Source organism: Rhinopithecus bieti, unplaced genomic scaffold, assembly GCF_001698545.2.
Source record: "Rhinopithecus bieti isolate Rb0 unplaced genomic scaffold, ASM169854v2 scaffold_1599, whole genome shotgun sequence".
In the NCBI taxonomy this organism is placed as follows: domain Eukaryota; kingdom Metazoa; phylum Chordata; class Mammalia; order Primates; family Cercopithecidae; genus Rhinopithecus; species Rhinopithecus bieti.
This window is the reverse complement of record NW_016804139.1, coordinates 1,526,045-1,548,935: the sequence shown is the minus strand read 5'-3', so window position 1 is coordinate 1,548,935 and position 22,891 is coordinate 1,526,045. Positions and strand designations below refer to the sequence as shown.

General features: G+C 41.2%; 1 protein-coding gene across 3 annotated transcripts in view; it reads right to left on the bottom strand.

Moving 5' to 3' along the window:
• PPARGC1A (PPARG coactivator 1 alpha) overlaps nucleotides 1–22,891 on the bottom strand; it is a 698,009-nt gene that overhangs the window by 486,981 nt on the left and 188,137 nt on the right. The window contains exon 1 of one of the 3 annotated variants that reach the window (XM_017866764.1): nucleotides 19,803–19,902. The exons of the other annotated variants lie outside the window; for them this stretch is intronic. The gene's annotated coding sequence lies outside the window, so the exon portion shown is untranslated. Of the gene's footprint in view, nucleotides 1–19,802; nucleotides 19,903–22,891 lie in introns of those variants that run through there. 3 annotated transcript variants of the gene reach the window in all.

Below are 22,891 nucleotides of genomic sequence, written 5' to 3'. Positions count from 1 at the left end.
CACCAAGTCACCATGCACCCCCCCCTCCCTTGACTCCCTTCCCACCCCCAAGTAGCAGTAGTGGAGGATGAAGTGCTTCTGGTTCCTAGGTAATGCAATCAGGGCTGGGTGTGCTTCAATCTCTACCCGTCCTCAGAAAACATTTGGGCAGAATGCCTTCCAACTACACTCTGCATTCCGCACGGGGTCCTGTGCTCATTCTGGTGGTTCTGCAGAAGTGAAAGTGGCCCTGCCCAAGGAGTGGACTTCACCTGCCTTCCCAAACTGCAGGATATCGGAAGCAATTCTGCAATGAAGGTGTGGGACTGGGGGGTGAGGTTCTGACGGTACCCATCACACACAAGGAGTGAAAAAGGCAAGGGCAAACACGAAATGAACACATCAATTTTTTTTTTAACTTCAAAGAGGAAAGGAAACCATTTTTCAATCCTTTGCCCTTCCCTACGCACCAGTGAAAATACTCCACCCAGTCTATTTATTAGTCAGGGCTTTTCAGGGGTCTGTAACCTTTCCAGATCCTTTTGGCTATCTGACGAAATCTATGGACCCCTTCCAAGAATGGTTTATAAAAGATTGCAAAGGAGATTAATTATATTGAAATACCTTTACTTCTCAGGTTAAGCAGCCCAGCAGGATGTGGTTTTAGTGGATGAAAGGATAGTTGCTTCCTGGATTTTTTTTTCTTTTAAACTTGGGATTTCTGCAGAAGAGACAAGTGATGGACAAGTGATGGCTGTGGTAAAAAGCATGAAGTGGTGACTGTCCACACTGTCCTCAGAGTTGTACAACTTCCTGTACATCAGACTTGGTAGCTGGCTCTGCCTTGCAGATGGCTCCGTGCACATTAACACAGGGTGCTTCAATATTTGCTACACTGGAATAGCTGAGATTTGGATTTCCTTTATTTACAGTCCTACGTAGATTTTTAACTACTCCTGAGACAGAAGAGTCAACAAGCACAGAAAGCAATGTGAGGAGATTTTGGAAAAGAGAAGTCATGGTAGAAAACTTGAATCTAACCATTTACGCTTCTTCTAAATATTTACTGAGCACTTACTGTAGGTTCACAGTAGTACACAAGTGACCTAAAGAGCTTTCCCCCAAAAAAGTTCATGCCCAAATGTGGGGAGACACCCTGTAAGCAAATAAACAAGTAAATGTAAAACAAATAAACATGATATATATGTCCAATGGTGATAAAACAAAGCAGAAGAGATGAGAGAGTGTGTGGACAGTTGTCATATTTCATGCAGAGTTTATTTCCCATTTCACGTCAATAAATACTCATCAAGTTCCTACTGTGTTTTAGGCCCTGGAGTGGATTCAAGGAAACTGACATATACATACATATATGTGGGTGTATACAAACACACAGACACAGACACACAGAGCTGACCCTTTAACAGCACAGATTTGAACGGCATGGGTCCACTTATACAGGGCCCTTCTTCTATAAAAGTTACACCAAGTGTGCCTGTCTCCCCTGCCTCCCCCTTCACCTTGTCCATCTCCATTTCTGCCGTACCTGAGACAGCAAGACCAACCTCTCCTCTTCCTCCTCCTCAGTCCACCCAATGTGAAGACGATGAGGATGAAGACCTTTATGATGATCCACTTCCACTTAATAAATAGTAAAGATATTTTCTCTTCCTTATGACTTTTATTTTTTTGAGACAGGGTGTCACTCTGTCACCTGGGCTAGAGTGCAGTGGTGCCATCTTGGCTCACTGCAGCCTCAACCTCCAGGAATCAAGGTATCCTCCCACCTCCGCCTCCTGAGTAACTGGGATTACAGGTGTGCCCTACCATGCCCAGCTAATTTTTTATGTTTTTGTAGAGACAGGGTCTCACCATTTTTCCCAGGCTGGTCTTGAACTCCTGGGCTCAAGTGATCCGCTTGCCTCAGCCTCCCAAAGTGCTGGGATTACAGGTGTGAGCCACCTTGCCCGGCTCTGATGATTTTCTTAACATTTTCTTGTCTCTAGCTTACTTTATTGTAAGAATACAATATAGAATACATATAACATATAAAATATGTATTAATTGACTGTTTCTGTTAATTGACTATTTATGTTATCGATAAATCTTCCAGTCAACAGTAAACTATCAGTAGTTAAGTTTTGGGAGAGTCAAAAGTTATACCCAGATTTTCAATGGTGTGGAGGGTTGGCGCGTCTCATACCCATGTTGTTCAAGGCTCAACTGCAGGTATGTGTACATACACATCACACACTCAATTTCCAGTTACTTGCATGTGAGGGGTGCACAGAGTCTCCACCAAGAGAGGTCTGCGATGCCATACTGCTGAACAGTTTCTTTTCAGAAAGGTGACCAGTGAATGCCACCAAGAGCCCACAAGAGTGGAAAAGGTGCCACCAGGACTGCATTTGCTGTGCTGAAGGGCATGAGCTTTGGAAGCATCGAGAGCCTTGGCAGAAGGTCAGCCACCATGATCCTACGCTCAACTCTACCACCTGTCTCACTAAGTGCCCCAAGGAAAGTTACATACATCACCTCTTAGGGCTTCAGAGCCTTCATCAGCAACATGCGGAACCCAGGCTGCGTGGAGTTCAAATGCAGTAATGCAAGGAAAGCGCCCAGCACAGTGCCTGATACTAAGGATTAGAGAGATGAGTTCTTATCTCACGCATCTTCTTATCAAGGAATAAAAAGCGCAACAGGAATGCAAAAGCCCCAAACAAAGACCATGCACCCAGAGCAGGTGTACAAGAACTGCTTTTGCTTATTTGTTTCCTCTTTTTTTGTTTTTGTGGCCAAATGGATCCAGGGAATATTTGCAGGTGTTACTTCATAAAAGAGAGACAGACTTCACAGTGAAATAAGCCTTAGAAACAACAAAGAAATGAGGTAGCACAGTTCTCTTTGCTTCAGGCTTTCTCACAGTTTAATATGCTAATGCACGTCACATATCTCCAAGAACTGTCAACAATGTATGAATGTTTCCCCAATATATGTGACCATGGAACCCTTTGGCATGGAAAAATCCTATGTGACAGTTATTCTATAGAAAAGACTTTGAGAAATGTGGGTTAAAAAAAACAAATAAATCAAGAGATAAGAAATACATACCCTAGTTGGTTCTGATGTGGTCTAGTGGCTTTCATTGAAAGGGCAGACTTGGGCATATTTTTGTACACACCAAGAAAGCCTAGTACCAGTGTTTCCTATTCACTGAACCAAGGCAACTGCTTCTGCTTTTCCTATAAAAAGAAGTCATTATTCTGGGACCACAGTGCATTTGGGGGAAATGTCGGCAACATATGAACACTTCTTATTCCTTTGGACAGGTAATTCCACTATTTTGTGCAATAAATGGGCCCTTAAAACGAGTTTTGTTAATTATTCTCTTGAAAGCCAAATCCTCTTCTGACTACACAGGGAAAGCCTTCTGCTTAAAGTCACCCTGGGTTTTCTTCATTATCCTAATGCTTCACAATGAGCAATGCATTACTTTCATAAACAGAAAATCAATGCTGGGGACAGAAAAAAAAAAAGAAAAGAAATTCCATAGGGATGTGTTGATACACCTATTTTGGACCTATGATTAGTCCAAAAATCGCTTACTTGTACATGAAGATTTTATATATGGGGCTTTCCATGAAGACCTTACTTAATGTTAGAATACTAGATACATTTGAAGTGGAAGAGGTGGTCAAAGAGAAACTAGGGCAAAAATTGTTCCTCACATGCTTAGAATTCTGTTGCAGAAAGAAAGAATCCTTCAGACTCACCCACATTCTAAGAGGCAAAAGAAAGAGAGAGAGAGAGAGAGAGAGAGAGAGAAGGAAGAAAGGGAGGGAGGGAGGAAAGGGGGAGGAGAAAGACAGAGGAAAGGAATAAAAAGAGAGGGAGCCCACGTGCAAAAGAGGGGAGTAAGGGAGTCATTGAAAAGCCTAAGTCTGAGGGAGAGGAGGCTACAAACGCACAGATTTAAACTAACCCAAGTCGGTACAAAAGGCTTTGTACAAGGGCTCTGGCGTTAATGGGATTTGGATTGCTACAGCCTGCAAATCAAGAACAGAACATAACGAGAGACGCCGGAGTTATTTTTGAAACTTATGTCTTAAGTAATAGGAAGCTTAACTAACAGGGACACTGCAGCATTTTGCATGACTGCTGGCTTGTGGCCTGGCTGGGAACAGGAGCTGCCTGACGAATGAGTTGCAGCCTCCTACCTGGGACCAGATGGACTTGGGTGAGCCTTGACCCTAAGGTGGGCCACTGAGGAGTTGCTTCGTGTTGCGGGAGGAAAAAATGCAGCTGCTCTGTTACATTGCTTAGTGATACAGATGATGTAGGTGGAGAGTAACCCTCTGAGCCCCAGGATCTTGGGGCCACGGGTTTCGCATTCATTCTGTCAGTCAGTCAGTAGGTGCCTCCATCAGTGCCTTTCATCAGTGCCTCCAAGGCGCCTGGAATTGTTTGGGGTCTTGTGAATACCATGATGAGCAACACCAAGTCTCTGCTGTCAAAGAACTCACATTATCCCAGAGGAGGGTAAGTGAGCATATAAGTAAGAATTTCTGTTGGTGATAAGGGCCTTGAAGAGAATAAAAAAGGAAAAGGAGATGAGGTAGAGTGGGGCTTAAGGGCAGGGGAAATGTATTTAGGGAAGGCATCCCTGAGGCGAGAACATTTAAGCTGAGCCTTGAATAATGAAGACTCCCGGCTGCAAAGCCCTAGGGAAGGAACAACAGAGGCCGAGGGAGCGCCATCCTCAGATTTAGAATAAGCCGCCATCTTCCCATTCCTCACTACCAGCTAACTCAGCTTTCCACAACACTAAATTCAAAAGCACACAGACATGTTTAATTTTAAAATCTTAAATTGAATACTATGCCGCTAGGAAAATATATCCTGAAACTTAGGTATTTTTAGAATGGTCCACTTCAGTTTCCTCAAGTACTTTTTTCCCTTGTTCAACCAGAAGACCCACATTGTTTAGGTACATCAGCTTCCTCTAAATACCTGAAACTGCATTCATCAGCCACTTTCTAAAAATTGGATCTTACTTCAAAGCTGAATGACTTGATTACTCCCATAACAGAATACATTACACTGATTACGGGATTATTCACGTGCCATTTGCAAGAGGTTAGGCAACATTTCTCAACATTCCACCCACCAACAAACAGAGTAGTGACAGTGGAAAATGCAATGCTAATATGCTAATGTCCTCCATGTCCTGATACCATGATAAAATTCTTCTTCACCCTTTTTTTTTTTTTCAACTGATGTTAAAAAAGAGAGAGGGATGGTTATTTTGGTACAATGTAGCCCACAGAGAATAAAAGGCATAAGCCCCAGCAGGGAACCAAAGCGGAGATCGTTTCCATGACCTGGCACTCACTAAGCGCTCAGTAAATGTAGGTTCCTTCCCCTTCTCCTTTCCCTTCCTCTTCCCCTTCCCCTTCCTCCTTAAATGCCAAAATGCTGAGGATTCATTTTTATATCAATACGCTTTGAATAACATATTCATTGGTTCCTTGTTTTGTAACTATCAATCCTGTGTTGTGTTTTCATCTTCTGGCAATTGTTTCAACTTCATCCATTCATGCCAGGAAGAATGACTTGGGGTGAGAAGGGGGTGAGGAGGTAGAAGCTTCCTATGCATGATTCACTGTTCATCAATGATTAGCATTTTATGCTCAAGACAATCAAACTCATCCTTCACTTTTAAAGTTTTAGAAGGAACACACATTCAAAACCAAAATGAAAACAGGGCATCGTAAGTTCAAGGAAGCCATGAAGTAGACCAAGAAGCATAATTCTACTGAGCACCATTTTATTAGCTAATCAACGTATCATTTTTTTTTTTTCCTATGGGCACCTACTTACTGTCTTGTAATTTCCATAAGGGCACCATCTGTATTTATAAAAGAATTATCTTTGTAGTGATCTAGCAATCTACAAACAACGGTGATATTTAACTTTTCTTAGGGGATCAATTGTAGAATTAAGTTAAAGGATTTATAAGTCTCTTTTTCAGGACGAACCTTAAAGGGACTTATTCATACATCTCTGTGATGTTGAAAGCATTTGAAACAACAAAATATGTGATTTTGATTTATTAAAATACAAAGTTCTGGATCTTGACATGCACATTTTTAATCAAGCATAATGAGCCTCTACTATAAAGTCCAGTAAAACAATAATAAGTAAAATATTTCCTTTTATCCATTTTAGCTGAAAGGGTGGGTCAATTTTCAACATGATCTGGTTTGGTGCCCTATGGCTCAGACAGAACCCTGTATTGACCAAGGTCACTGCTATGAATTCAATCAGCATCTGGTCAGCTAACTCAGTTATAACACATGGTTAAACCCTCTCTTGTCCAGATTTTAATGATGGCCTTGCAAATGCATGTTGCTGGTCCAGTGGTGGCTAATCATGTGAGTGGAGATCAGCCAGCAAACCCCCTACCACTGAAGGAATCAGAAACTCATAATAGATGCTCTTATACCAGGCACAGATTTCATAGATAAGTGATACAAGGTTCAGGCAGGAAGAAATTTGTTTAAAGAGTTTCTATGGCTACCAAATAGGACCTCAGAGAGAACAACCTTTGGTTTTACAAAGGTATATAGTTTCAGTTTTATGTAAATCCAAAAAAGTAAAATACATGCCAAGAGAATCAATCATAGACAAAAATGTCGCTCTTTGTCAAGATGCAAATTTGTTCACCAATAATCAATTACTTTGTAAACTTAATTTTAAGCAATATTTAAAATAATTGTGATTAAAATATATGGATGTAATTAACAAAATTAAAAAGCTAAACACAAACTAATATTTATACTTCATTGATTGATTCTTTAATCTGTACATATTTATGGAGTTCCTACTATATCGAGTACTGTAGTAAGAACCAGGTGTAGTGAAGAACAGAAAACACATAGTCCCTTCCCTCACATTTTTAAAACAAAGTATGTGCAAATGAACAAGTGAATGGAAATTTATGAAGTTATATTTGTGATTGAATTAAGATATGTAACTACTCTCTAATACAGTTTTATTCCTTTTAAAATCTAAATTATTTATTTCTTTTAAAAAATTTGATAATGTACCAGCACCAGGAAGTAATCTCTGGATTTTGGGTTTTGTAGTTTTGTTTGTTTGTTTTATGCTTGTTTTGGCCATTGAAATGTCAATATATGACATAATGAATTTAATAAATTTTGACGACCAAATTTTTGAAATGTATCGATAAAATGGAGAATTTTCAGACAAGTGTTAAAACAAGAATATTTAGGAGTGGAAAAATGGGTCTTCTTGGGGGAAGGATAAGGAATCAGAGTCATTTATCTCAAAAGTGACTTGATTATTATCTCTATAGAATGAACACATAAGAGAATGAACTCTGGCATTCATGTCAGATGTAAGATGGTGATTTGTTCTGAAATGTATTTGAAATCATTGTACTGTATGATAATTTGAGTTCTATGTTCAAATCTTAGCTCTACTACTGTGTAGAGAGAACCTCTCCACATCTCAGTCACTTTATTTATAAAAGGGACATTTCACATAGACTACATGAGTATAATAAAAGTGTATTACTTAGCATGTAGTCTTTAATCACTGTTAGCTGCCTTCATCCTCACACTTTATTATCATTATTATCATCATCACACAAAAAAACTCAAGGCTTGTTGTAATAAAGGGCAGCTTTGGTCTCCTAGTGACAATCACAAAGGAAGCCGGTAACAGTGTCCTGAGAAAACAGGAATTTAATTCAAAAGTCCTCAGTTCAAGGCCTAGCTCTTCCAGTGTTAACTTGTACAAACTTGTATAAAGCTCTTAAACTCCTGAGTCTCAGTTTTTCCAGCTCTAAAATGGACATAATAGAACTTATTTATGAGATAATATATGTAATAATTAATTTTGAGTGTCAACTTGACTGGGCCATGAGGTACCCAGCTATATAGTTAAATATTATTCTGGGTATATTTATGAGAGTGTTTCTGGATAAGGTTAACATTTTAATCAGTAGACTGAGTACAGCATATTGCCCTCCTCAATGTGGGCTGTGCTCCATCCAATCTCTTGAAGACTTGAATAGAACAAATAGCTTCTCCTGCCTTCAGATTCAGACTGGAGTTGACACCATCTGCTATCTTGATCCCTCTGCATTGTCCTTCAGTGGAACTTACACCACTGGATCTCCTGGCTCTCAGGCTTCAGACTGCAGATCTTGGGATTTCTCAGCCTCCCTAATCACATAAGTCAATCCCTTATAATAAATCAACCTCTCTCACACTCGTGTGTGTGTGTGTGTGTGCACGCATGTGTGTGTAAAATCGGCTCTTGGCTGTTTCTCTAGAGAACCCTGAGTAATATAATATATTTAAAAAGAACCAGCATATACATAATTTCATTAAATGTAGGGCACTACTAATTTTATAGAAATACGTACTGTGGCAATAGTCTACCATAAATGATATCTTATTTTAACCACCCAGGATAAAAACTCCCAGAAAAATTATGAACGTGAATTTCAGCTTCACCATTCACTACATAGATAAAATCTCTTTAATTCTCTGTGTTCCAATTACCTGGTCAGGAAAAAGGAAAGTAGTATACTTGTGAGGATTACAAATTTAATGTGCAAATTGTCCAGAAAAGGGTTTAGCATGCCGAAGATAGTCACTGATTGGTAGCTCTTATTCCTTTTGGTCAAATCATGATTTAGTATATTCAATTTTTAGTATGTCTAAACTCTTAAAATGAAGAGTTTTACAGTTTAAAAGTTTACAGTTTAAAACTCTTAAAATGAAAACATTACAAATAAACTTTGGATTATCTTTAAATAATTCTTTATGGTTTGGAGGAAAAAAATCTATAAAAACATAAAATACCTAGGGTATCAAACATACAGTATAATCATTTTGTATGATCATGGCTAATACAGTTCAATCTAAATTGCAGTCTCATATTTGACATAATTATACATAACCAAACACTAATAAAAATCGCTGCCTTATATTTCAAATTGGTAATTATGGTAGTAAACATTAACAACATGTCAGACATAAGATGGTGATTTGTTCTGAAATGTATTAGAAATCATGATACTGTATGATAATTTTAATTACAGTTTGGTAGCAAGAGAGCATGCAGGGGTCTACTGCTCTAGTGCATCATGGGAACTGGCAGCCCTTCAATGCAGCCCTTACTCTGACTCCTGTTGTTGAAGTTCAAGAAATGCACAATTCCTCCTCCACCTTTCCATAGCGGACTGAGTTCCCTCTGCAGAATCAGCATATCATGAGATTTGGAATCATTCTTCCAGGATTAAATCCTTGTCCTTTTACTTTCTTTTTTTTTGTTTTTTGTTTGTTTGCTTTTTGAGGTGGAGTCTCTCTCTCTCGCCCAGGCTGGAGTGCAGTGGCGTGATCTCGGCTCACTGCAAGCTCCGCCACCAGGGTTCGCGCCATTCTCCTGCCTCAGCCTCCCGAGTAGCTGGGACTACAGGCGCCCACCACCACCCCGGCTAATTTTTTTGTATTTTTAATAGAAATGGGGTTTCACCATGTTAGCCAGGACAGTCTCGATCTCCTGACCTTGTGATCTGCCTGCCTCAGCCTCCCAAAGTGCTGGGATTACAGGCATGAGCTGAGTTCAAATCTTGGTGGGTCCTTTTGCTTGCTAGCTATATGAACTGGGCTTTATAAAGGTAACTTCTCTGTGCCTTAGTTTTCTGTTCTTTAAAATGGAAAACATAGTAGTACCTACCTCCGAGGGATATTGTAACAACAAAATCAGATTATCCTGTATGTAGTACTTAGCCTAGCACCTGGAACATGGTAAGTCCTCAATACATCTATGTATTGAGATAGACATGTATGTATATACATGTATATACGTGTATGGTATACATACTTGTTATTATATTATATTAACACTCAGATCATTCATTTTCCTGAACTTTTAAGATCCTGGTCTTAATAAAAGTAACCAAGTGTTCTATTTAAGGTGGAGGTGTGCTGACTGTTAGCTTCTGTCTCTCAGGGACTGCATTCTTCAAAACGCATTGGGTTTTCTCCTCTGTTGACTCCTTCCATGTTTTCTCCATCTCTTTTTTCTCACTCAGTGCTGAGTCCATGGGATGAGGCTATGTTCTTCCTACATATTTTCACCTCTGTCTCTCTTTAGCTCATGTAGGATATGATGAGGTTTCTCTTCAAATAATCTGATCAATCTTTTATTCTTTAATTCATAGTACCTTAGGATTTTGAGCATTATTCCTAACACTCATTCTCTCTTCAGCCCTTCCTATTGTCTCTAACGATGGCCTTTAAGTATGGATCCAACATACACCCCATGCTCTACCCATTATGCTGGAGAACCACTGAGGAGGCTTCATTCCCCAACAAGTGAATACAAGTGCCATGAAATTCCCACCTCCACCCGCGTCATACCTCCCTGACTTACCTGATCACTAGGTCCTAATTAGCAATTTAATACCCTTCCCCCACAACAAAAGTAAAAAGAAATCTGTTGAAATTCATTATTCTAACATAAGAACTAATTGTTTATTCAGAATTACCCATTTCCACCCCTTTTTAAAATTCTCTGGGTCTTACCACATATTTGCACAACTCTACTAGTTCCAAGGTCCTCACGCAAAGTGAGGAAGAACCGCCAACGTCATCATAAAGCGTCTTTCCTTTCTACATTTCCATACTGTTTCAGGTAAAATATTCAGGGGAACAGACCGGACTGCTAATTAGGGAACTGTCTGAAACCACCATGAACCACATTTCCACTGGTGCAATAAGCAAAGACTCTTCATTAAAATCACTGTCCTCTGTAAGGGAAAGCTGTTTCCAGCGCAATAGATGTAATTCACAGGTGTGATCATGCAGACCCGGGTACAGTATCCATTATTAACTTAAAAAGTATGCCAAATCAATTAAAACCATTTTAAAGGGAAGGAATAAAATTTAGTTCTACCTAACTGCGGCTCAGCTCTAATTTATCTTCCAGCTACTTTCAAGGGATTTTACTTGGTTCTTAATCTAACATTCATTGGAAAGGGTAATTCTCATGAAATTACAATGGCATCTCCTGCATCGTTTAATGCAAATGTTCCCATTCTTCGGAAATGGAGAGCAGCTTCTCCAATAAAGACTCCCTTCAGAGTGTAAAGTGGGAGAGCTTGGGGAGCTGCTTGAGAAGAATAAAACATTGCATTTCAGAAGCTGCTCAAATTTAAAACTCTGCCTGCATCACTATGACAAATTGTATTCCAAATATAGGTTATTCACAACATGTTTGTTATAAGGCGAGGCAATATGAATTCCTGCCGTGTCTTTCTTTACAAACATGTCAAGACTTGTGAACCCTTAATGAAATGCAGCATTTTAGAGACAAGGGAAGCTACAAAGACGCCAGAAAGAAGAGGCTCTCTTTCCTGGGATTGAGACCTTCTTATGCTAGTGATGGTTCCCATTATCAGAGACACTGTATCATCTTAGAACCAAGTGGGGCTTTAGAGGTCATTGCATCCAGCCACTACAGCTTACAGATGAAGAGACCAAGACCTGAAAGAGAATGAGAATTTTCCTAAGTGTCAGGGCTGGTTAGAGACAAAAGCAACCAGGCCCAGGTCTCACCTGCCCAGCCCAAGGCACCTTCCAATAATGTTGTATGGACAAGACTCTAAAATAGCTTTTACCCCCTTGGGGTATCTTTTTTTTGAGACAGAGTTTCACTCTTGTTGCCCAGGCTGGAGTGCAATGGCGTGATCTCAGCTCACGGCAACCTCTGCCTTCCAGGTTGAAGCGATTCTCCTGCCTCAGTTTCCTGAGTATGTGGGATTACAGGCACCCACCACCACGCCCAGCTAATTTTTTTTTTTTAATGTATTTTTAGTAGAGACGGTGTTTCACCATGTTGTCCAGGCTGGTCTCAAACTCCTGACCTCGGGTGATCCACCACCTTAACCTCCCAAAGTGCTGGGATTACAGGCATGAGCCATCGCGCCCAGTCAGGGCACTTTTTTAAAGTCCTATTGAAAGAGATCAAATGAAAAAACTAAAAGCAGAAAATGAAAAAAAGTCCACAGAGCAACAAGCACCGGGCCGGCGCCTGAGCCTAGAATAAAAAAGATCGAACCCCGGACCTAACGCGAATAGGTTATGTATAGACTGCCAGACATTGTATAGGACAAACTTGGAAAGTCTCTGTCTGCCTGTTCTGTTCTAATTACCGGTGTCTGCCACATAATCTTAGGTCATAGAGCACAGATACAACCACATATCATACTATTTAAGTCCAACTATCCTGAGCCCAACACAATCACATCCCCCCCACACCCAGTTCAGAACACCCTAGAGAGCCCCTGATAAGCGTCACAACCGTTTGTGTTTTACTAAATGCGCGGGAACAAATAGAAAACTGTTATTGTAATAATTAAAATAGTTAACCAATTACCACAGTTGGTGATGCTGCAACCAAAAGATATTTCCTTTGTACCTCTGTAACCCTTACCATATCCTGTATGCATTGGCTAATAAAAAGCGGGCACATGCATCTATTCGAGGCCCTCTTGTATGTTGTGGAACAGAGGGACGCAAGGTTCGAACTTCATTCAAAGAATCCTTCGGCCGCTTGGCTTCTGACGTCTGGACTCTGGTGTCCTTCTTCGGGGAATAAACGGTCCTGGGCATAAACTAGTGGGGCACCAACTTCTTGATAATCAGATAAAAGTTCCGTAAATGTGGAAATGAATTTATCCCAGTATCATATTTCTACTCATGCTACAGAAGTTAGTTGGACTGATTTTACATTCAGCAACTTTTTTAACCAAGAAGTACAATCCTTCTCATTTGTTAATTCATATTCTCTCTTATAGGTAAAGTGTCACTGTTCACTGGTCACCGGAGTCCCAAACAGAGGATATCCGCTTCCTATTCTATCCCTTCCGAGTACAGGGCTTGCTGATATGACCAGAACACAGAATTCTACCCTGGTTTTACTGTAAAGCAGAGGCCAGCAAACATTTTCTGGAAAGGGCCAGATAGTGATGATGATTCTAGGCTCTGTGGGCCACCTGGTCTCCTTTGCAGCTACTCAATTCTGCTGTTGTAGTAGCAAAGCAGCCATAGACAGTATGTAAACAAATGAGCATGGCTGCGTTCCAATAAAACTTTATTTATCTACACTGAAACTGAATTTCATATCATTTTCATGTGTCATGAAGCATTACTCCTCCTTTGATTTTTATTCAACCATTTAAAAATGCAAAAACCATTCTTAGCTGGTGAGTTATACAAAAATTGGCAGCAGCCAGATTTGTCTTATCTGCCATAGCTTGCCAGCCCTTGGTTTAGGGAGATGAAAGAGACCACCAAAAAGACAAATTCCTTTTGCTACCCCGTTACTCCCTTTTTAAGCTGCTATTGGCCCTCACCTAGCAAATCCACATTTTTTTTTTTAATTATATGTGCATGTTTTCCATTTGTGTCCCATGGGTAATGGCTCACTAAGGTTATACCCTGCTTGCTTAAGGACTTCAATAACCACACAGGATTTCTGGGTGGAGTATCTTCCTCCATGTGAAGTATAACTAAAAGGACCAAGAAACTTTGTCACTAAGAAATAGTTGTGATACAATTGTTACACCAATCAGATGAAAGAGAAACATCTATTCAAAGGATAATCTTATGCTTTCTACAAGCTGGATTTTTAGCCCTTACACGTGAAGTACTGCTTCAATTTTGGAAAGAAATATTTTAGTTTCACATATGGCCAATATCAGCACCAACAAATCAATCATTTGAAATTATTATCAATCTTTTGTCTGTACAGTCAAGTAGGTAGGAGGGTGCTATTTAAATACATTTACACACAGCACAACTCTACTGGCATCAGCATATTACAAAAACCAATTTTCTTACATCAACTTCTATCTACTTCTAATTCTGTAGCATAGCTCTGGGGAGTTGCTACAAGGTCTGTGTAAACTGAAAATCTAAATAACATTATGACGCCTATTACAGAACTAATTTATAATCTAATACCCCAGTTGAATTTAATATCCTATTTATTTATTCAAGCAAAATATCTGGAAAAAATATGTCACATCATAATGTAGTTGTTATGAAAATGGAAAAATAAGGCAGAATTTTAGAGAAAGCATGATAATTGCTAGGGGCAGGTATGAGCAAGAATTTCAGAGCCCCTCACATGAGGAAGAGGCAGGAACCCTTTAATAAATAGGATTTTTGTTTATAATGCAATTATTGTCAAATTTAGTATTTTACATCAAATTTACTACTTTAAAATGTGATTCCTATTAATGTTATCTGCTCAGAGGTAGTGCAGCATAAAACTGTTGGCCAAGAGATGCCACCTCATCAACTGTCTTTAACAACTCCATTCCCATCCTGGATGGAAGAACCAAGCTTTATGGCAGCGTTTATAAGCCTGCACTGCCAATACAAATGCATAAGTGATATGCATATATATAATACACGCAGGCTAATGGGAAGAACTGCTTCGCCGAATACTAAGTTTCATACTGATTTCTGCACCTAAGATAAAAGGAGGGAAGAGAGAAAGAATTGAAAGAAATAAGGGAAGGAAAACATGACATTTGACATTGCAAAGCTATGGAAAGCATAAATATAAAAACACTACAAAGTGATCATTACACCCTATAGCTGGGTGCTTTTAGCCTTCCAGGAAGCAGAGGGAGGACTTAAAGAAAGTTTAGTGGGGCTCAACAGTACCTTTACACTAGAGTTCCCAAGACTCAAAGAAAGGGCAGCAGCCACCTTCAATCACCTGAATCCCTCCAGTAAACAAGGAAAGTGCTGACCACTTGTTTTCTCTTGAGATAGAAGCCATGTTTGTAGCTTGGGGAACAGCTCAAAGTCACATTGTCAGAAAAGGAACTAAGACTCAAAGCTCCAGGTCCTGAAGTCCACATGCTTCCAGGTGCACAATCATACAAATGCATGCGTGCCTACCCTCACACTGGTGACTTCCATTCCTACACAAACACAGAACAAGTATCTGTCTCCACACAAAGTCTCAGACATCAAGGTCCTTGAGTCCTATTCTAAACCTGCTTGTCTGGATTGCCAGCCCTACTCCTGACCACCTGTATTTTTAAGATGTTCCGCAGATTATTCTTCAAAGTTTAGGAACCAGTGGCCTCTGTGATCATATTTGGGAGCCATCTGAGAAGAGCTCTTTGCCCCCAAAATTATTACAACACTACTCTCTCAATACCCTGGAATCCCATAATTAGCAATTCATGCTTTGCCTCTTAAAGGTTTTCTGGTCTCCAAGGGTATGAAAATTAAACTCAAATATACCTAAGAGAAGAAATAGCTTAAGTCCTCTTATCAGATGATGTCTTGTTAGATACTGAAGCCCTGCAGAAATTAAACAAGACAAGCCCAAAAGGGCAAGAAAAAGACTCATAAAAGGAAAGTATCGAACATACGTGAGAAGACCCAGTCCTGCACAGACACATACATGGAGTCTAGGATCACATATAACCCCTGAGCAAAATGATGAGCATCAAGCATCAGGCACCTCAGCTCCACGTAGCTCTTCTGAGTACAGATCACCCTCAAATTCAGGCTCCTAAGGTGTTCCAGGATGTACTCAGGTCCAAACAGGGATACCTTCAAAGGTATCCATTTGTAAAAACATACACATGTAGACTTTGGGGATTTTTGGTTTTGCTTTTGTTTGTTTTGAGGCAGGGTCTCGCTCTGTCACCCAGGCTGGAGTGCAGAGGCGCATTCACAGTTCACTGCAGCCTCAATCTCCTGGGCTCAAGTAATCCTCCCACTTCAGCCTCCTACAAGCACACTCTACCATGTACAGCTAATTTTTGTATTTCTTATAGAGATGGGGTTTCACCATGTTGCCCAGGCTGCACATGTAGACTTTGATATAAGAGTCATGCCCTCTCCTGACGGATGAGCCTCCTCTGGTGGCTTACTTTCTCCAAATATACAGTTGGCCCCCAACTGTTTCCCAAGCAGCCCTCCAAGTGTAGACTCTCTCTCGCTCCCCACCTTGCCCCCACCCCTCCAACAGTGTCAGCTCCATTAGGATGCTGCAAAGGAACTATGAAGACTGTCTCTTCCTTGACCATTTTAGCTGCTCTCTGTGAAGGTATACATATGCAACAGAAACCCAGCTCAGCACTCTATTGATTATTACCTATAAATCTAGCTGCTCATAAAAAGACTCCATGAAATACAATCCAGGGACATAAATCTCTCTAGGCGAGATGAAATCTGATGGGAAATAAAATTCCCTCATTTCATTTATTTCCTTGTTTTAAAGACTAACTTTCCAATCAGCTACGAACATTAACATGAGCTGGCAGAGGGGTTGAGATCAGAGCACCAATTTGGGGGTCAGGACAGGAGAGCAAATGCTGCTCCTGTCAATCATGGGCTATGTGTCATTAGTAAGTAATTTACCCTCTCTGAGCTTCAGTTTTGTCATCTCTAAAACAAGGATAATAAGGGCTGGGTGTGGTGGCTTATACCCATAACCCCAGGGCTTTGGGAGGCTGAGGCTGGAGGAAGGCTCGAGGCCAGGAGTTCGAGACCAGCCTGGGCTACATAGCAATACCTTTGCTCTACAAAAATTTAAAAAATAAGACCGGCATGTTGACTCATGCTTGTAGTCCCAGCTACTCAAGAGTCTGGGCTCACTTGAGCCCGGGAGTTCGAAGCTGCCGTAAGTTGTGATTGCACCACTGCACTCCAGCCTGGGTGACAGAGCAAGACCCTGTCTCAGAAAAAAATAAATAAAAATAGAAATAAAACAAAATAAGATGAAAACTAAAAGAAAGATAATAAACTCCTTTTCTTGGCTTCTGTGAGATTAAATGAGCCATACTACAACGTACCAAGCATAATTTAGGACCTCAAGATGGTAGCTGTTACAAGCACCACATCTATACCTTTAAAAGGAACTTATTATCTAGAAAAATAATCCACACTTTCTTCTCTCAAGTCCAAGTGATGGCTAATAAGATGTATTTATTTATTCAACTGACATTTATTGAGCACCAACTATGTGTCAGACTTTGTCCTAGGTACTGGGAATTTGTCCACTTCCACTTATAAACGGTTGTGTACAACACTTAAGGCTACACACAAGAAAAAACAGACAGTGGACAAAGATTCTTTTGCAAAAAGTTATGTACTGCACACAGGCTCAGTCCCTTCTGTTTTTCATGATGTTTGAAAAAGCATGCCCATCCTCTTGAAGCCTCAGAGACCTTCACCCCAACTCCTTCCCTTTGTTCTCATGGCTCCAAGCAAAAGTCAGCTTTGATTTTCCACACCGTGTTGCTATTTTGACTTAGCAAACTGACAAATCCCTACACTGTGAGCTTTGTAAGGAAAACAACAAAGTCGTATGAATTTTTTTACTTCCCCCTCACCAGAAGAGTGTCTGCACTCAGTAGTCAAACCACACCGCTGAACCTCTGCTCCCAGAACAGAAAGCATCCACATCAACACTCTCCCCTAGGCCCCTCCTACTTACCAAAAGTCAGCCCCTGAGCCGAAGCAGCTGAGTTCCAGATACGTTTTCCCACAGCAAAAATACTAAATAGAAACTGTTTGTTCCTGGACCAAGAAGGAAAGCTTACAAGGCTGAGGAAAAGGTTGGTGTTAGCACTGTCACTTCAGTTGGCCAGCAAAATTTGCCACCGCTTTTTTCCATCTAACCTTTTTGACTTTCCAATTCTATACTTCCGTGGTCCAGTCACATGGTACAAAAACACATTCCACTCTGTTCCAACCTGCTTGAACAATCAAAGGGTATTTGCCTTGAGTGAATCCAAAGCCTCTCCGTTTGGCTTTTTCCCGCTACAAATATGTGGTGCAGATACATGAGAAGCCTTGAGTTGACCAAATGCTGGGAAAAGAGCAATGCAAGGTTTAGTGATCTCCTAGGCATCATGAGAAAGAAAGAATATGAACCTATTAACTGGTCCTGTACAATCCCAATCTTGGGTCACATGTAGGGAAGTGTGGAGCTGGAGAAATAGAACATGGGAGTGTTCAAGATGACGGAGAAAGAAGTAACAGGGGGGAGAAAAAAAAAAAAAAAGATCCTTCTATCTTGAATTCTGTCGAGAGGCAAGCATTTGTTATCGTTGTGTCTAGCTCTCAAACCAAAAAAAGTAAAATCAAACAAACAAAGAATTCACCAGCCAGAACCAGGCAGACTCTCCCGCGTTGATTCACACATGGTCTTCTCACTCCCCACTCCTGCCACAGATGGTGACAAAGCTCCACTGACACACGCGACACCCTCAGGCACTGAAACTTCCTCCGCAGTCCCCCTGCAAGGGTGACTGACTGTCACGCTCTCGGCTGGCATGGGGCAATCTCTGCCACCCCCCTTCTTGTCTCTGCTCCCATCAAAATGGCACATTGTTAGAAATGTGCTCAGGATGTGCAATTTGGGGCAGATAGTTGCTGGAGTTCCCATATGCTTAAGGTACATAACTGGGCCACTGAGAAAAGGGAATTTAAGCATTCTAGAAAACAGCAGGAGAGCAAATTGGCCTTTCCCTCTGAGAGCTATTATTAGAGAGGCCCAGCCCAATTCAGCCAGAAAGCCAGTATCTAGCCCATCCGCTCTTTCTCGCAACAATGCCCCACACATCCCGTCCCCTTTCAAATAGAACTGCCCTGATGCATCCCAGCCAGACACATGTCTCATCTTTAATGTTAACCACTGGCTTGCAGAGATCAGTGGAAGCGTCCCTTCTCATACAGCAACTCGACAGTCCAAAGTTTAATTTCACATAATACGGAGAACTCACGGAACATGGCATTACATTTGATTTGTACTCGTGGAATTTGGCAGCCTGCTAGCTCTTCTCTCTGTGTACCTGCTGAAGTCACAGCTGCTGCCTAAACTTTGTAAATAAATGCTAAACAAATGCCAAATAAAGAAACCAACTTCCCAGGAAGCAGAAAGGGCAGGAGTTCGCAGTTTTTGTTCTCAGAAATATGCTGTGACCTGCTTCAGAGCTGCATCCTGAAAGCTTAGGTGTGTCTCTGCTCTCCTGTGCCTTGGAAGCTCTTTTCCCTCTGGAGGGAGGGAGAGAAGAAGAAAGGAAGGAAGGGAGGGAGGGAGGAAGGGAAAGGAAGGCAGAGAAAGAGAAGAAGGGAAGGAGGGAGGAGAGAAAAATCTTCTATTTTTTTCTCATTAGCAGGGAGACAGATAAGTCTCCCTGCTAACGAGTAGAAAATAGTGGTCGGGAAGACAACACATAGCTTTGTTATTTCTTAGAGCACACATTTCTGTGAAAATTAGAGATTTTGTAGTCAATTTTTTTAGTGGACTTAATCTCCAATGGCGCAGTGAAAGTTAATGAGAAAATGGGTTTCATTCCATTTGATCCTAAACTTTTCAGGCATGTATCCATTGCATATATGAAGACACTTTTGTTGTTCCTTGTCTTTGGCATTCTGGGACATGTTTCTCAACAGCAACTTCTTGCTGAATCCTTACAAAGTTAATCACTCAAGATATTCTGGCATGTGGCAGTCCACGTTCTCTTGGGTACAAGTAATGTACAACCAAATCAACCAACCAAAGCTGGAGAAGCCCAGCATGTTTCATCACGAGTAGCAATATGCTTTATGAGTGGGCTGTCAAGCAGCTACCTTTATTTCCCTGCCTATCTCAAAGGATACATCTATCCCATATACAAGATTAGGAATTAGAAGGAGGTATAGGCTTGACATGTGGCTTATACATGACTTGCAGCTCACCTCTGCCATTCAGATTCTGGCTTCTCATGACTTAAGCCAAGCAAATTCAGCAACAGTGATGAAACTTACAGTTATCTGTGTTAGTCTGTTTTGTGTTGCTGTGTAGGAATACCTGAGGCTGGGTAAATTATAAAGAAAAGAGGTTTGTTTGGCTCATAGTTCAGCAGACTGTACAGGAAGCATGGCCTCAGCACCTACATCTGGTGAGAGTCTCAGGCTGTTTCCACTCACGGTGGAAGATGAAGAGGAGATGGCATGTGTAGAGATCGCACGGTGTGAGAGGATCTCACAGACAGGAGTGAGGTGCCAGGCTCTTTGTGACGACCAGTTGTCATGGGAACCAATACAGCAAGAACTCACCCCAGAGAGAGGGATTAATCTACTTATGAAGGATCTGCCCCCACGACCACAACACCTCCCATTAGGCCCCACCTCCAACACTGAGGATCAAATTTCAACATGAGGTTTGAAGAGAACAAAAACCGAAATCATAACACTACCATTTATTGAATACTTACTATACAGCAGACTCTGTATAGCACTTTATTTCTTGTCTTCCCCCAATAAACCAAAAGTTCCATGAAGGGCAGAGATCACGCCTCTGTTTCCCCACTCCCTTTTGTTTTTCTTTTGAGTTGCTGTTGTCCCTACCACATAATAATGACTAACACTTACACAGCACTAACTAGGTGCCAGGCACATTCTGAGGACTTTACATATAGAAACTTATCAAATTCCCACAACAAGCCTATAATGTAGATACTCTTATCTCTGATGCAACAACTGAGGCTCAAAGGGCTTCAGCAACTTGTCCAAGGAAGCATTGAAATGAGAATTCTAACACAGATCTTCTGGTTCCAGAATCTATGCTTTTAACCTCCTGCTATTATAGGATGTTTATTACATCAATAAACATTTTTTGAATGAATGAATGAAAGATTTCATGTGAACATTACAGCAACCGAATGGGGCAAATAAGATGATTGCTATCTACCAATTAGGAAACTGAGACTCAGAGCGGTTAAGCAACTTGCCCTAGGTCACATAGTTGTACAGAATGAGGACTCCACATAGGTCTTTCTGACATGGAGGCCCACGATCTTGAAATAACTATGGTATTATATAACCATGTAACCAAGCAATTCCCTAACCTACACTTTCAGTCAGTGGCTCCACTTCTCCATCTTGTCAATAACAGCGTCTATTTCTGCACACAAAGAAACTTGTTTAATAAAGCAGATACAACTCTTTATGGGTTGGAGTGTGTGGTTTTTGTTGCCCCCAAATCAGCTGCATAACAAAAGAAAGGCTGGTATTTTAGGTGACAAGTGAAAAATGGGTCAGGCAGCTCTCTGATTTCACAGGAACCTGTCCATCGGAGCATGTCACTGATGAGGACTTTATCTGTATGGTTAATTCTGTAAGGAACGTCTCTGTGTGTAGCTCTGAACATTTCTTACTCAGTATTGGAAACACTTGGTGCCAAGCAGCACAGGGCCTAGTGGCGTTGATGACACATTGCGGCTAAATCAAGCACCTCGTCCCTCTCTTTCATCCAGACACAGTCCTGTGAGTCAGTGAGCTCTTCCTCAGCCATGGAAAACTTTTACCTTTTTTTCCAGCACTTGCTCCAGCTGCTTGCTCCTAAATGACTGTTCTTCCATCTGATTATTTTTCTTCCATACACACCTGTCACCCAACTTTTCATTTTTTAAAAGTTTTAAAATTTATTATTCCTGAAGCGAGAACCTGAGAATGAGCAGGCGATTAACAGAATCGTTTGACTGACCTTCAGAGGACCCAACGGTAGGTGATTGATGAAATGGCTACAGGTTTAAGCAGAAGGTCAGCTTCAATAATACGGCGGTTACTTCCCGAGCTCCTTACAAACCAACTCAGTCGCTGGCCTTCACTTCTCCTTTGCAACATTCTTAAGGTGAAGACATATGACTGATTCCTTGACAAGTCAGCCCCTTGTGAGGCTCATTATGTAGTGACAAAGACATGGTGGTGGTATTTGATCCAAAAAGATCATGATCTAACATCAGACATGATTGTTCTCGACCACCAAGGTTCACTGTCAGTTACTTTTCCACCCCATCCATGTCCACCTCCTGCTGGGTTTTGGCAGGAGGTTACTTGGATGGTAGTCCTCACTGCACCACCAGCTAGCTGTGGGATCCATCCCTGCTTCCCCTTTCTCACATTGAAAGTGGGGGTCATACCACCTACCCTACCCACCTTCAGGTATTTAATACATGAAAGTTCTAACTGGTAGCATTTGAACCTGAAAAGAGGGAACAAAAGAAGGAAAAGGCCTCATTTATATTTTTTCCCGGCAACTTTTAAGCGTTAGTAATAGACAACTCTTTAACCTGATCAGCATTTAAGAGGACAGTTCAACTTTTCTTTAGAAAGTAGACCAATAAATAGGAAAGAATGATAACAGCCATCAAGGGGCCACTGCATCATTTTGCCTGCATCATCTCAGTGAGTCCCCAAAGGAATCCAGTAAAATCAAGGCAGTGGAGAGTGGTTAGAAGCAAGGGCCCTGGGCCCGTACCACTTAGACTGAAATGCTGGTTCACCCACTGACTGGCTGTGTGACCCTGGGCAAGTCATTTAATTCACCTTGCTTCATCTCTGTATACACACAAAGGGGATAATGACACTCAGCTCTCAGACTGCTGAAAGGATTAAACAAGTCAATATGTATAAAGTATTTGAACGGGTCTTGGCCCATAACTAGGGCTCAAATAAGCATTGAGTATTAGTATTACTGTCATTAATCCAGCTTTACAGATGGGGAAACTGAGGATTGGGGAGGCTACTTAAAAGGCATACTCAGGCTGGGCATAGTGGCTCATGCCTGTAACCAGCAACACTTTGGGAGGCTGAGACTGGTGGATCACTTGAGGTCAGTAGTTCAAAACCAGCCTGGCCAACATGGTGAAACCCCGCCTCCACTAAACATACAAAATTTTAAAAAATTAGCCGGGGGTGGTGGGGGGGCGCCTGTAATCCCAGCTACTTACTCAGGAGGCTGAGGCAGGAGAATTGCTTAAACCTGGGAGGCGGAGGTTGCAATG